The 14303-nt window shown below is 40.0% G+C and overlaps 1 protein-coding gene and 1 pseudogene across 5 annotated transcripts in view; both read left to right on the top strand.

Annotated features, from left to right (window-relative positions):
* The window catches only part of LOC121458759 (membrane-associated guanylate kinase, WW and PDZ domain-containing protein 2-like), a 1271545-nt gene that overhangs the window by 166149 nt on the left and 1091093 nt on the right, over positions 1-14303 (top strand). The gene's annotated exons all lie outside the window — the stretch shown is intronic.
* Positions 4251-4859, top strand: LOC121458623 (annotated as a pseudogene).

Raw genomic sequence — 14303 nt, 5'->3', positions numbered from 1 at the left:
TCTAGAGGATCATTTAACAACTTTCTAGTTTTCTATTTTTATATTCTTCATAGGTATTTATATAGTTTACATCAGTGTAAGTTTTAGACATTTATTTCAATGTCAATTTAATACCCATCTAGGTAAATATGCAATTAAATTTAAAGTAATATGCCATAGATTGTCAGTGTTATCTTCTTGATCACACTTAAATTTGTGATGTTGGAAATAAGCAATGTCTCCTAACGTATGGTGACTGAATGAATGTTCATCGGGTACCAAGCATTGGAGGCAAAGCTGATGAAAGAAATTCAGTTTCCTTTCCTGTGGGTCAGCCCAGCCTCGATAGTCACATGTCATCTTCCCTTGGAAAGAGGAGGACAAAATACTTTGAACACACATTAAATAATCCTGGTGAAATAGGAGGTCGGTTACTCCACTGGCTCTCCTATGTCTGGGTTATCTTTGAAGACCAAAGTTGAAGTCATTACATGTTTCAAGCTAGCAAGCATAACACATTGTGCAGGCTGCAAATAGTTATAATAAATTCTACACTCAGCCGGGCGGTGGTGGCGCACGCCTTTAATCCCAGCATTCGGGAGGCAGAGGCAGGCGGATCTCTGTGAGTTCGAGACCAGCCTGGTCTACAAGAGCTAGTTCCAGGACAGGCTCCAAAACCACAGAGAAACCCTGTCTCGAAAAACCAAAAATAATAATAATAATAATAATAATAATAATAAAATAAATTCTACACTCTATATTCTTTGTTATTTCATTGTTTAGAATTATTTCAGATAGTGTATATATTGTTTTATATTTCAATAACTTCTAATTTTATAGTAAAATGTAATAATGTATCAATCAATATTTGTAATTTTCTTTATTCATGAAATTCTATTCTTAATATATATAAGAATATTCTTTTGGTATCAGACATTGAAAGCAATGGATTTTCTATTCATTTTGTCTTTTCTATTTCATTTTTTCTTTTTGACATTTTAATTATTCTCAGCAAAGTTGGAATTGGTGTTAGAATATATAGTAAAAAAAAGTCTCAAGAAAAGAGTCATTTTTCTTTAGTGAGAGAAGTTAATTAATCAGAATAAATAAAACTACTATACTTTATTTTGATATTTAAATCTAAAATAATCACATCATTTGATAACTTGGTTGTCTGGTCTCATCCAGTGTGCTCAAAGAGAAGAGAAATAATCCCCGTGGCAAGATTGGCAAGGCTACCAACCAAGTTATTGCACCGTGCATTTGTATTTTTACTTCCTATGTACAGAACCATAATAAAGGGTTTTTTGATGTACAGAAACTATATATGGCCTAAGTTATTTTTTTAAAAAAAAAGTCCCTTGAAGACAATTTTATCCTGTACCCAGGTAGCCGTTTCACCCCGTGGGTGCAAGCCCTGGCATCAGCTGCATGGTGTGGTGTATTGGTTCTGTTGCTTGGTCAATGAGTTGCTACCGTCTTAAAACATGGATTCTCCTTTTGTAGACTATGAGTGTATATTAAACTTATCTGTAGAAATGTTCTAGCAAACTACACTAGATCATAGATGGAAAATGTTTAGCTTACTATGCTAACACACTGGTGTTGATTCATTTCCCCTTATACTTTTATTTTGCTCGCCACTGCTACTAGTACTTGAAATCGCATGTAACAGGTAGGAATCCATGCAGAAACATATAGTTTATTTACTGAATACAAGGTATTTGCCAAGATTTCTGCAAGATGCCCAGAAGCTAGAGTCATGCTCCAGGTAGGAGCTAACAACAAAAGAAATAAGCAACCAATGGGATGTTTTAATAGAGTGTAAATTACCTCAAAGAAAATAAACTAAGGTAATATGAGCAAAGCAAATAGAGAATGAAAGTTATGGGACTTTTTTGCAACACTCGATTATGTGATAATTGTAGCAAAACATGTTGAGTACAACAGTGTACCTGTGACTTTAATGATTCTATTAGCTTCCAGCTACTGTGATAAAATACTTGTGGTAGTCACCCCAAAAGAATAAAATGTTTAGTTGGGACCATGGACTTGGTGGAGGTGGTATATCATGGCTAGTAGAAAAGCCCCTCCTTCCCCCACTCCCAGTGGCCAAGAAAGAGAAAGAAGGAGAGAGGGAAAGAAGGGGAGAAAGAGAGCAAATAGCAGGAAGAAAGGGCAAGAGAGAGAGAGAACAGTGGAGTTCTCGCTATGAGGACACAGATTCCTAAGTTTATACGTTGTTCTCTCTGGGAACCTGGATCATAATGGTTCCACCAACTCCCAAAGTGCTATGTGCTGTACAGGACAGGGCAGTGGACCATAACTATAGCAATGATAAATTAGGCTTACAAAGGTTTCAGAGGAAAGGATTTCAGCTAAGGCAAAGGAAAAGGCAGTAAGTAGATCTGATATAGAAAACAAGGATGGCTTAATCAGGACCATAAAGAAACCATTGAGACAGTTAGGTGCTTTTAACATAGCTAAAAGAGGAGAGTAGATACCCAGATGTTTATTGTAGGCCAAGGAAGGGAAGGGTGTGAAATGTGTCCAGAGTGCAACAGAAAGTCAGTAGAATTCCTCTAAGGCAGCATCTAGGTTGGGATATTGTACTTCTCAGCTTCACGTTACTAGACCAAAAATTTTATTCTGATGAATTTATGAAGCTGAGAAATTTATAGATTGTGGTCGAAGACAAGATCCATTCTTAAAGACTCATATTCTGATGTCAGATGGCAATGGTAGGGAGCATATATCAGAGCACACCATTCATAGTACAAGCCCAGGAGATATGTATGGACTGTATCCCACCTTCAACTGCAGATGCATAAAACCCAGTGTTCTAAGGGTCCCCTGCTAGGCTCTGTGCACCCTGAAACACTGGCACCTCTAGAGCAAAACCTTCAAACATGTGTTCCTTTAGGGGAAATCCATGCAAACCATTCCTGATATCATGATTAGCGAACCCCAGAATTAATTGAGGAAACAAAGTCAAGAAGCAGAGTGCTTGCTACTAACACAGCAGATTCAGGCTAGGCATAACTCCTCTCGGGTCCCCAGCTGAGTTGTCTTTATGAGAATTGAGGTGACCCAGAAAACATATGGCATAAAGTACCCAGAGCAACAGCAAAACAGTCGTGAAAAGCAGTGACGAGAGACAAGACTGTGATACAAAGGTTGAAAAATCGTAAATTTAAAAGATTAATCCCTAAGTTATAGGACACAAAGCAATGTGATGCTGGCACGAGATTGGCGTACTGACTTTAGGTGTAAGTGATCGAAGTGAGAGACTAGAAAGGAAACTCTACATTCGCGGTATATTGATTTTGACTAGAGAGGAAAGACTTGAAAGGAGACGCCTATTGAATTAGGAAATAGCTTGACATCCATTTGTGGAATGATGATGCTGAATCCTGCTTTAACTAAATATTAGATCACATATCAAAATCTGTCTAACTGTTAACTGTTAAATTCCTGTGGGCATGCTCTGTAGGAGAACTGCTGAGAGTTCTCAAGTCTACACGCAGATTACTGAAACGAGGCTGCTTCGCTTGTGGTATGATTGTAATGGGTATAGATAAAGAACAAGGCCGTCAAGTATGCAAGTGTGACCCTGAAGGTCATTACTGTGGCATTAAAGCAGGAGTTAAACAAATAGAGTTAAAAGTCCTAACAGAACGTAAGAAGCAGATCACTATTACTTAGATTAGCAATGATTTCTAGAAATCGCAGCAAATTTGCCAATCATGGAGTCAAATACAGATAAATTAAACTTTATAATCTCCATTTTAATTCGTTTCCAAGGACACAGAGAATAAAATGATAATTCACAGAATATAAGGAAATATTTGCAAGTCACATATAAGAATTGTTACAATTCAACACACCCAATGATAAAGACATAAAGTGAATAAGGGGTTTGATTAGACAATATATTGAAAACAACATGTAGAAGACCAGCAAAGGGATGAAAAATTATTAACATGGTCTGTCATTAAAGGATTGCAATTTAGAAGCACAATATGCTACAACATGAATGATTACAAAAATGGAAAGGAAGTTTCAGGGAAGATATGGAGACATTATCACCCTAAAAAATTGCTGATGGGTTAAAAAATGGGTATCAAAAACATTATCATTTTCTTAAAGTGGAAATTAGAAACGTACTATATGGCCCAGTGGTTTCCCTGCTGCATCTACACCAAAGAGAAGATGCTGATAGGAACTGAAAAACACATGAGCCAGGCTGCGCTTTACATAATGGGAAGGCCATGTCCCATGATTTCATTGCCAGTGTTGGATGCCACATAACTATTTTCTCTTCTGAGAGCAGACTCTCTACCAAGTAGAATACGGATTTAAGGCTGTTAATCAGGGTTGGATGGCGTTTGTAGCTGTCAGAGGAAATGACTGTGCAGTAATGGTCACACATAAGAAAGTACACAACGCATTACTGGATTCCAGCACATTGACTCACCGGTTCAAGATCACTGAAAACACTGGCCCTGTTGTGAGTGGAATAACAGGTGACAGCAGACCCCAAGCACAGAGTGCATGCTACGAAACAGCTAAATGGAAATACAAATATGGCTGCGAGATTCCTGTGGGCATGCTCTGTAGGAGAACTGCTGAGAGTTCTCAAGTCTACACGCAGATTACTGAAACGAGGCTGCTTTGCTTGTGGTATGATTGTAATGGGTATAGATAAAGAACAAGGCCCTCAAGTATGCAAGTGTGACCCTGAAGGTCATTACTGTGGCATTAAAGCAGGAGTTAAACAAATAGAGTTAAAAATCCTAAATCCAGGATTCTCTACTAGCAGAGATTGGTGCTCTTCTTGTTGCTCTGGAAGAAAAAGACAGAACATGGTATCAGTTTAACAAATCTGTGATGGCACTGTCCTGAGTGTTGGGTAACAACAAACCTGTAAAGCTGCCAGATTGAAGATGGAACCTTTCCCACTCCTGCAGCCACTGAACTGGTTAGGACCCTATAAATAGAAACAGTGCTTTGGGAAATAAAAATCTTTAAAAAAAAAATGAAAACATGACCACACAGAAACTGATACACAAATATTTAAAGGATTAAAGGGAGAAACAATCCAAACAAGCATCAGTGAATGATTGCCTGAAGAAACTATGATTTATACACACAACAGAAGAGCATTAGTCAATACCAAGGAGGGAATTCTTCATATGGGTTACAACATTGACCAACCTGAAAACCCATTAAATAAAAGAAGACAAAAACAAGGCAGTGGATGTTGTATGGCTGGAGCTCTGTGAAACATCTAGAGTAGGTACATTGGGGTAAGTCAAAGGGATATTAGCATTTGCCAGGAGCTGGGAAAGGGAAGTCTGCAAAGTGATTAGTACTGGGTTCATGCTTGCCTTCTGATACAATGAAAGTAGATTGTAATGAATCATTCTGATGGGTTCCAAACCCTGTGTCTAACCAATTGTTGACCTGTATCCTTTAAAGGTTTAGCTTTAAAGTAAATATATCGCAAAAGTTACTATTTTGAAAGGCAAGAGAATAAATTTGAAAGATCCTTCCCAAAGGCCCGTGACACTCGTGGTTATTTATAAGCATTAAGTTGTTCTAATGCTGCTATTTAAAGTGCTTTACCCAGCAATATGCTGTCAGCATGTAGAATCATTCTTTGATTATTTGAGAAATAAATTTGCATGCATATTTAAAATAATGGGAAGTTAAATGAAATGAATAGTGACATCAGGAATTAAACAAGAAAATGTGAGGGAAGCAATTTTTGAGTGAACATGGAAATTTGCAAATATAAAAAAACTGATCTCTAATTATATTCAAATGTATAATCTTACTATTCAAAAATAACAGTATTTTGAAAGTGAAGATATGTATTCCCAAAGTTGTATTAGTGAATCAAGATAACAACAAGAACGGGTGAACTTGGCTTGCAAGAAAGATGGAGAGTTTAGCTTGTAATATGCTGATCTGAAATGTGTATATGACAGGAGAGTAGGAGTTCTATAAGGTCAGAAAAAACATTTTGGTACAATTATAACTAGCATCAACCTTAATAGTCTATAAGAATAGCTAAGAGTCTGTTGATAAAATTATTTCCAAGTGTGTAGTTGCTTTATATTATGTTATTCTGAAACTGTAAAGCTGGATTGTGGCTAAAGAAATTTCAGGGCTAGCAAGAGGGCTAAGATGGTAAAACTACTTGCTGCCAATCTGATGACCCGAGTTTGACCTTTGCGAATGCATATGGCAAAAGGAGAGAACCAATTTCTTCAAGTCATCCTCTAATGGACGAGTCCCCTCTGTGTGTTGCTTTGATTGGTTAATGAATAAAGAAACTGCCTTGGCCAGATAGGGTAGAACTTAGGTAGGAGAAAACAGAACTGAATTCTGGGAGGAAGAAAGCAGAGTCAGAGAGATACCATAGATCTGCCACCAGAGTAAGACATGCTGCCAAAACCTAGCCAGTAAGCTACTGCCACGTGGTCAATACACAGATTGACAGAAATGGGTTAAGCTAAGATGTAAGAGTTAGCCAATAAGAAGTTAGAGCTAATGGGTCAAGCAGTGGTTTAATTAATCTCGTTTCTCTGTGGTTATTTCGTGTCTGGGCAGCCAGGACAAACAAATAGACTCTTTGCAGTAGTCCTCTGACTTCCACTAGACCTGTCCCTTGACGTGTGCCTCCCATCTTTCCCAAACATACGATCAGTTAGTCAAACAATCAATGAAAATAAATATACAAAGTGTCTTTGACGTAGTCACACAATCCTTGAGTAACAGTAGATCAGTTTGAGGGGAAACATCTTCAAAGTCGAAAACTAGTTCAATGCTTAAGGAATTACTGCGGGGAAAGCCGGAAGAGGGGGAAATCTGTGTGGGTTGTCATTCCCTGAGCACTACTAAAGATGCTGTCTTTGTGTCTGGAGTCAATAAGCCTAACTGATCTATATCAGGGATAACTGTTTATTTTGACATTTCTAGTCACCAATAGTAGTTTACCAGAGGATTGTAGGAGGGTCTGAACTATCACTTAATTGATTTTATTCTCTCTGTAATACAAGGTACATATTAAATTTCATTCCCTTGTCTCCAAAATATTAGCGATATTAAACACCCATTCCACTCAGATAGATCTTCGAATACAGGAAATTTCACACCTCTGTAAGCGATCAGAAATGTGACCATCACTGTGCCCTGTGTAAGCTTTAGTGGGGATATTATTTAACATTTAGTAGTTAAACGAGTGTGAAATGAAGAGTGAAAAATGCTTAATGAAAAGTGCAAATCATATCTAGGCTGAGGCCCTACTGGAAATGGGAGGAGGTGCCCAGATGCTGAGGGTCTCCCCTAAGTGGAGCTGCATGCAGATGCATAGCTCTCTGTTCTGCAGAGTGGAGGAGGTTGAATGAACAGCTCAGGTGGCTTAGAAACACCACATTGGGCCCAGAAAGTGGCATGCTCACGGAGGCTGACTTGCCAAGGTTCTGTAAATTTGATTCCAGCTTCAGCTGGCTCCAGAAGCTATGCCTTCGCCGTTGAGGGAAGATCTTCGTGCCAAAGTGAATTCAAGTCTGTCAGCTCATCTGGTATTAGAAGTGCATGAAATTTAAAACTGCTACAACAGTATTTCAAAATCATTCTCTGTATGTTGGTTTCCATGTCTGGTTACAGCACGAAGGTACCATCCTTTCCCTCCGATGCACAGCTGGATGTAACCACCATCTGAAAGCAACGGAATGGCTGTACAGTCTCTCTCTATCTCACTTTCCCTTGGAACGTTTTCCTCTAAATCCTGAAACTTTCTCAAGATCTCCAGCAGGCTTGAGTAACAGCCATGATCTGTCACAAATCATAGAAATACCTCAAAGGTGGGAAAAACTGAAAAGATTTTCTAGTATAAAACTCTACTTATGGCCTAAAGGATCACTCCAAGAAGTTTACAGAAATTAGTAAACAAAGGAATTATTTATTATGGCAGAAAAAAGAAATATGTGTAGAACTAAATGTATTTTTCAAAGCATAAAAAGTTGTATTCCAAACAGTACAAGAGTAAATAATGTTTTCAAAGGTGTGCACAAATCTTTTATGGCTTAATAAAGATTCCTGATTAAGAATTAGTCATTAAGAAATAACTTTCTAGAACTTCTTATTTACTAAGTGGTATTTTTGTTATTGTAGGTTAGTTAGTTATTTGATAGTTTGGTTTGGTTTACTGAAAGAGGGACTCAGATGGCAGTCCAGGCTTACCTAAATCTTACTATGCAGCCTAGGCTATTCTCAGATTCATGATATTCCTCATGCCTTAGCTTGCTGAATGCTGACATTCTAGGCTTGTGCCATGTCAAAGTACTTTCTCTAAGGGATGGTGCCAGGGTTTGAACTCAAGTGTTTTGACTCTAATGCCTCTGCTTTAATACCACACTAAATAAGATGCTCACTCAAATAAATTTGAAAATAGTTTGTACACTATAATATTTTGCTTATATAAACACACACATGCAAGTATAGATAACATATGATGACCTCTAAAATACGAACAGTTCTTTTATCTGAGTAATTGAACTGGCTGATTTTATTTTTAGCTTAGTGATATTTTTGACAGAGGTTTTGTTTTGAGATTATAATATATATCATTTCTCCCTTTTCCTCCTTCTAAACCCTACTGTATACCCCTCCTTGCTCTCTTTCAAGTTCATGGCCACTTTTTACATTATTATTGCATGAATATATGTATACTTACATATATATATATATATATATATTTCTAATAAGCTGCTCAGACTATATTATGTTAATCACAAGTATGTGTTCAAGACTGACCTTTTGATATTGGGTAACCATTTGGTGTAGTTGTCTATGGAAAGACTCTCTCCTGCTCTCCGTATTCCTTTATTGCCCAAAGGTCTTTGTGTAGGTTTGAGGCTTCTCTGACTATTGACATCCACTTTAGAATGCCTATTGTTGTCTTTGGCTCACATTTGGGCAGTCATTTCAGTGAGACTCTATGGAGTGAGACTCTATGGATATAGCTTCTGACATTACTAAGAAAAAAATCTCACAACAAAATCCTTGATCTTTTGACTTTTACAGTCTTCCACCCCTTTTTCTGCAATCTCCTCTGAGCCTTGGGTGCAGGACTGTTTTGCAGATGCAACCATTGGAACTGGGCTACACAACTCTACATTTTGATTGGTTGCGATTTTCTGTAATGATCCCTGTTGCAAAGAGAAGTTTCCCTGGTAAGGAGTAAGGATTACACCTGTCTGTGAGTATAAAGACAAATGTTTATAAATGATGTTAGGGATGATGCTGGTCCAGCAAAGCGGTGGTTGTAGGTTCTCCTGCAAGATCTATGACTTTGCTAGCCTGAGTAGTTGGCTAGGTTTTCAGTACTAAGCATGGTTTCTCTCTTGCTAAGTGATTCTTAAGTCCAATTGGGTAACTGTGGGTTACTGCTAAAGTATGTATGTCACCACTATATTCCTAGGGATATCCTGCCATGCTGGAGGTCACTGTGATTCATAGGTATCATGGCAGGGCAGGGTTGCTGATTGCTTCCCACTTTGGAAGCTTATGTGATGTCTTCTGGTACCATGAAAGCTAGTTCTCAAAGAGGAGACATTCAGGTCAGTTTGTGGCATGAATTCTAATTAGTCTTAATAATAAAAACCCAGATCCAGATATGGGAATTAATGCTGAAATCAGAGAAGGAAAGTGGCCAGCCGCTTGGCCAGCATTACCTCCACCCACGCTCAGACCAAAGGAACAATTCTGTTCTCAGATTCTCTCCTCAGATTTCATTCTCAGAGTGCAACTGTCTCCACTAAACCTCAGAGTGCAATGGGATCTCAGCTCGTCCTGCCTTAAATACCTCTCTCTGCCTAGACATATAGCTCGTGTCTACAACTCCCTAGTGCTGAAATAAAGGTGTGTGACTCTTAAGTACCGGAATCACCTTTGTGTGAACTCCGCTTCTCTTTTAGACAGATTCAATCTCACATAGCCCAGGATGACCTTGAAATAACAGAGATCCATCTGCCTCTGTCTCCCAAGTCGTGGGATTAAAGGTGTGTGTTACCACTCCCTGACCTCTAGTGGCTTAGCTCTGCACTCTAATCTTCAGGAAAGCTTTATTTATTAAAATACTAATACAATATCACTACATCAGTTCCAGCCGGATCTCTGGGCCCTATTTCTGAGTTTCATGGTGTCTTCAGCAATAATGATAAATCTTCTACCTCTTGGGACCAACCAAGGACTTGAGAGTCCCTTTGGCAGTCTTTACCAACAACTCAAAAGAGGGCTTCTATCTATTTGATATTGGGGATTTTGTTAGGTGGTCTTCCAAATGTTTAAATGTTCTATAATTAGTAGGCATTTCTAAAATCATTTAAAAAGGAATAAAATATATTATCTCATTTTTGTGATTAATCTTTTTATTAAACATAATTTGTTTATTGAATCTTCAGAATTTCACAAAATGCACCCTAATTCTACTTACCTCCCAGTCCCTCCACATCCTCCCCTCAGCCATGCAGTGCCCCTAAGTGAAAATAATAAAAAACAATCTAACCAATCCAAAACAATACAAGGAAACAAACAAACAAAAAGAAAAAATGATGCTCCTCCATCTTCCCATCCTCTCCAACACCTCCTCATTCAGCCTGGTGTTACTAGGAACCATGGTGTGTCACAGAGTAGACCCTTTTGTCCAACCAGATTTACTTGCAAATGTTCATTTCAATGCGTCATTAATATGGTTCAAGGTCTCGGGTTTCTGGTGGACCCTCCTCACTGGAACCTCACCTGGACGCCCCTAAGATGGCCTGCAGCTGCCCCACATAGTGGAGATCCTGTGGGTATTGTTCCACAAAAACAGTCCCTTCAGGAGCTCCAGCAGGTCCTCGATGGGGTAGATGTTGGGGTGGACCAGCCCCAGTTCCTGCTTTGGGCATGGGTCCTACTGGAGCTGGTCAGTCCAGGATCCTGGGGTTGTTCAGCTCCGGCCACCAGGGTGGGCAGCTCCCCTAAGGCCGTGCCGTCAGTGCCAATTTTCCCTGCTGGGGTGTGGTGGGGTACAGTGGGGATGGGTGCAGTAGGACGGGGAGGGAGAGTCTCTTGCTGCAGTTACCAGTGAGAGGCCGCTGAATATGCTGAAGACTCATCCAAGGTTAATCATGTAAATCAATTTCGGCTAATCTATGAGCTATCCTACATAACAGTTTCCTGGCATGCTTTGACGGTCATCCCCTTTACGCTAGCAAGAATAATAAACTAAGTGCCTATTTGTACTGGGCACTTTGGTGTTCACACAATTGTAACAAAGAAGATATGGTAACATGAGCTTAAATTTTCTGATTAAACTACTAAGGCTTACAGAGGTTACATATGGTATAACTACACAGCTACTTAAAACAAAAAGCGGTCCTTACATTCAGCTTTGCACAGATAGAAAAATTACTAAATGCTTCAATGGGGCCTTCAGAATGATATCTTCAGATGTCATCCTTCAGTTCAGCTGCGCTATAATTCGTTTGATCTCTCTATCCCTCACTCCTATAAATCATATGTGGCTGTTAGGCATGGGGTCTCCTAAACGGAAAATATCTGGACAGCTCTACTTTCACAGTGACAACACAACACCCCTCTGGGGGAGTCTAGATGAATATTGACATGGCATTATATTATATTAATTATATTATAGTAAACTTTAATATAGGAAATATATCTACTGCCTAGAGAAGCACTATTGCTCCATACCAACGCTCCTCAAGTTTAGAAGGGTAACCAGCAACAAAAACAGAAGACATCACAGGTTGCCCGAGGACTTTTGTACAGAGACCTCCATACAGGCAAAACTAGGTTCATGACTCAGACCACTCCCCCCAAAATGAACTTCGGCGTTAGCTAAATTTTAAGCAAAGTTGAGTTGACTAAAAATAAAAATGTATAAAGGTTGGAAGGGGAACACTAGAGCAGAAAGTGCTAAGTAGGAATAGCGACTCGAGGGCAGGGATGAGGTAGAATAGGAGGGAAAACCATGGCTAAAATAATCCTCAGAATTTTATTCAAGAACAACAACAAAAAAAAAAATCAAAATGTGTTCCCAATGAGAGAGCAAAGCGCACCTGATAGGAAAACTGCAGGCTTCTTAGAGAGATAGAAAGAGATGAAGAGGAGAATGAGAGAGAGGATGGAGAGAGAAAGTGAGAGAAAGAGAGAGAGAGAGAGAGATTGTATGATTTCTTTTGTAATGGAAAATATGTGATATTAGGAAGCTCACAAGTTGCATCTTTTTTCTTTAGAATATTTGTTTTTATTTTGTGGGTGTATGTGGGTGTACTCTGTCTGCATGAGACATTAAAGTCAGAAGATGCATGGCATCCCCTAGATCTAGGGTTACAGATGGTGCTGCTGTCTCATGTGGAAGAACGTTTTTTTTTTAACTGCTAAGCCATCTCCCCAGCCCCTCAAGTTGTACAATTAAATTCGCTATGACATGGTAAATGGTAAAGAACTTTTTTTTTTCAGATGAGATTTTTTTTTATTGCGAAAAGAAGAAAAAAAAACATAAACAAAAAACAAGTTTCCACCTCCTCCCAGCCTCCCATTTCCCTTCCCCTCCTCCCATCCTTCTCCCCCTCCTCCCACCCTTCTCCCCCTCCTCCCACCCTTCTCCCCCTCCCCCCCACTCCTCTCCCCCTCCCTCTCCAGTCCACAGAGCAGTCCGGGTTCCCTGCCCTGTGTTAAGTCCTAGGTCCGCCCCCCTCCGTCCATATCTAGGAAGGTGAACATCCAAACTGGCTAGGCTCCCACAAAGCCAGCACATTAAGTAGGTTCAAAACCCCCTGCCATTGTCCTTGGTGTCTCATCAGCCCTCATTGTTCGCCATGTTCAGAGAGTCCGGTTTTATCCCATGCTTTTTCGGTCACAGTCCAGCTGGCCTTGGTGAGCTCCCCGTAGATCAGCTCCACTGTCTCAGTGGGTGGATGCACGCCTCGTGGTCCCGAATTCTTTGCTCATGTTCTCCCTCCTTCTGCTCCTCCTTGGGACCTTGGGAGCTCAGTCCAGTGCTCCTGTGTGGGTCTCTGTCTCTATCTCTATCCATCACCAGATGAAGATTCTATGATGATATGCAAGATATTCGTCAGTATTGCTCTAGGATAGGGTCATTTCAGGTTCCCAATCCTCAGCTGCCCAAGGAACTAACTGGGAACCTCATCTTGGGCACTAGGGAGCCCCTCTAGGGTCAAGTCTCTTGCCCACCCTAAAGTGGCTCCCTTAACTAAGAATTGTGGTTCCGTGCTCCCCTATCCACCTTTCCTTTATCCCAATTCTCCTGTTTCCCCACGTCCCCCCTCCTTCCCTTCTACCTTTTCTCTTCCCATCTCCCCTTACCCCCATCCCACCCCACCCCCAAGATCCCATTTTCTCCCCGGAAATTTGGTCTACTTCGGTGGGTTTAGGAGGGACGTCATTTACATGTCGGAGAAAAGAGTTCTAAGATAATTAAAGTTTCACAGGATTTCAGCACTAGACAAGCGCACTAATTAGTGTCCTCAACACACTTGATTGGAGTGTCTTTAGGAAGGCATTGTCAACCGTAAATAAGAACAGTTTATTCACTCTCCTAGACAAGGTGTCTTTGGGGAAACATGTTTTGTCTCTGTGGTCGTTAGACCCTTAGATGCTTTCCAGTGAAATCTCAAATTTTCAGCGTTCATTATCAGTAATAAAAGGAATGAGCAGAGACCCTCCTTCTCCCAGCCATTTCTGCCCATGACTCCAAGACGTCTTCTCTTTCTATCCTACCACAGGCTTGATTCATAGTTATATGGTAATTTTGTCTTAAAACCATGCAGGCTGATTCAGTTGGCCAGCTGTGAGGTTCCAGAGTTGACTTTTCTGATGAACTGCTGGATGGTGACTCTCAGATACCTCCTGAGAAGTCAGATTCTGAAGGATGACACCAGCTACCAAGCCTGCTTAAGAAGCTTCCCCACTCAGATTTTTTCAAGTGCAAGTTGTAGGGTTTGTTTAGTTTGAGAATTGTGGGATGGGTGGGTACAATTGGGTAAGGAATCCTTTGATTGCCTATTATAACTTAAATGTGGTTGAGGTCCTGAGGATAAGCTATGCCCACAGCTGTTTTAAGTCTCCAGCAAAGGGTGAGTTCCATAGTCATTTCCTCTGAGTTCAAGCATTCTCTCAGGGTGGGGATGGATCAGAAGCTCGAGGAAGTAACCAAAATTCATATGACTCATGGAGCTAATTGGAGGGCAGCTACGCTCCCCATTTTACCACAAACATTTTCTCAG

This window comes from Microtus oregoni, unplaced genomic scaffold, assembly GCF_018167655.1.
Source record: "Microtus oregoni isolate MIOR12 unplaced genomic scaffold, Mior012 000018F_ref0000195, whole genome shotgun sequence".
NCBI lineage: Eukaryota > Metazoa > Chordata > Mammalia > Rodentia > Cricetidae > Microtus > Microtus oregoni.
Note: the sequence above shows the minus strand (reverse complement) of the source record. Positions and strands in the feature narration are given on the sequence as shown.